The sequence below is a fragment of the Callithrix jacchus genome, chromosome 22 (genome assembly GCF_049354715.1).
Source record: "Callithrix jacchus isolate 240 chromosome 22, calJac240_pri, whole genome shotgun sequence".
NCBI classification, from domain to species: Eukaryota; Metazoa; Chordata; class Mammalia; order Primates; family Cebidae; genus Callithrix; species Callithrix jacchus.
In genome coordinates, this window is record NC_133523.1 from 24356589 (window position 1) to 24357423 (window position 835).

Sequence of the window (835 nt, forward strand, 5' to 3'; positions counted from 1 at the left end):
GGCAGTGGTGCAATCTTGGCTTACTGCAAACTCCATCTCCTGGGTTAAAACTATTCTCCTACCACACTCTACTGAATAGCTGAAATTACAGGTATGTACCACCACGCCTCACTAATTTCTGTATTTTCAGTAGACATGAGGTTTCACCATTTTGGCCAGGCTGATCTCAAAATTCTGACCTTAGTTGATATGTCTACCTTGGCCTCCCAAAGTACTGGGATTACAGGTATGAGCCACTGTGTCTGACCCACAACTAAATTTCACTAAAATTATTTTTATAATCACAGAGCAGCCCACACACTTAGTACTTTGTTAACTGCAAAACAAAATGTATATATAATAAACAAGAAAATCATGGTTCTAACGTATGTATCAGGCAAGTAAAAGAAGATAATTTGTATGAGAAGATTCTGAACCATAAGCCATAATATATTACAGTAATAAATTCAATGCAAACTAGAAAATATAAATTTGCAGCTTTTTTCTGTGGCAGTATCATAGTCAATGAGGTTTATCCAAGGCACAATTAATGGAATTGAAAACTTTTTCCAATACCCCACTAGGACGAGGTGAAATTTAGCCAGCACTGGCAATTTTTGGAAGTCTCTATGGGGACGGAATTTATATATATATATATGTGAAAGAAAAAAAGATAGTAAAGATTTGCATTCAGCATTTTTTAGTATTTTTGTTTTTTAAAAAAATCAGACATCTGGCTGGGTTCGGTGACTGACACCTGTAATCCCAGCACTTTGGGAGGCAAAGGTCAGTGGACCCACTTGAGGTCAGGAGTTCAAGACTAGCCTGATCAATATGGTGAAACACCATCTGTACA

At 37.0% G+C, this 835-nt stretch overlaps 1 non-coding gene across 1 annotated transcript; it reads left to right on the forward strand.

Moving 5' to 3' along the window:
* Window positions 1-475: 475 nt before the first annotated feature.
* On the forward strand, window positions 476-615 carry LOC118150419 (U4 spliceosomal RNA). Its single transcript, XR_004738516.1, has one exon. It is a non-coding gene; the product is annotated as a U4 spliceosomal RNA (small nuclear RNA).
* Window positions 616-835: the final 220 nt, after the last annotated feature.